This window comes from Meleagris gallopavo, unplaced genomic scaffold, assembly GCF_000146605.3.
Source record: "Meleagris gallopavo isolate NT-WF06-2002-E0010 breed Aviagen turkey brand Nicholas breeding stock unplaced genomic scaffold, Turkey_5.1 ChrUn_random_7180001903838, whole genome shotgun sequence".
NCBI classification, from domain to species: Eukaryota; Metazoa; Chordata; class Aves; order Galliformes; family Phasianidae; genus Meleagris; species Meleagris gallopavo.
In genome coordinates this window covers 1-355 of record NW_011166852.1, presented here as the reverse complement: position 1 = coordinate 355, position 355 = coordinate 1, and the positions used below count along the sequence as shown (strand labels likewise).

The 355-nt window shown below is 68.5% G+C and overlaps 1 non-coding gene across 1 annotated transcript; it reads left to right on the top strand.

Annotated features, from left to right (window-relative positions):
• Window positions 1–181: 181 nt before the first annotated feature.
• LOC116217716 lies at window positions 182–334 on the top strand. Its single transcript, XR_004162397.1, has one exon. It is a non-coding gene; the product is annotated as a 5.8S ribosomal RNA (ribosomal RNA).
• The last annotated feature ends 21 nt before the right edge of the window (window positions 335–355 follow it).

The window sequence follows — 355 nt, the reverse complement described above, 5'->3', positions numbered from 1 at the left end:
CCCCCCCGATTGGAGACGCGTGTGTGTTCGTACCGGTCAGCGGAGGCGACGCTCGCCCCGGCCCGCGGTCGCCGTCCCGGCGTCGGGGCGGGCCGCGGGGCGGGCGGAGCGCCTTCGGGAAAGGCGAGAGAGACGCGAGAGGGGCCCCCCGCGCGCGCGGGGTGGTGCCGAAAAGCCAGACGACTCTTAGCGGTGGATCACTCGGCTCGTGCGTCGATGAAGAACGCAGCTAGCTGCGAGAATTAATGTGAATTGCAGGACACATTGATCATCGACACTTCGAACGCACTTGCGGCCCCGGGTTCCTCCCGGGGCTACGCCTGCCTGAGCGTCGCTTGACGGTCAATCGCCGACG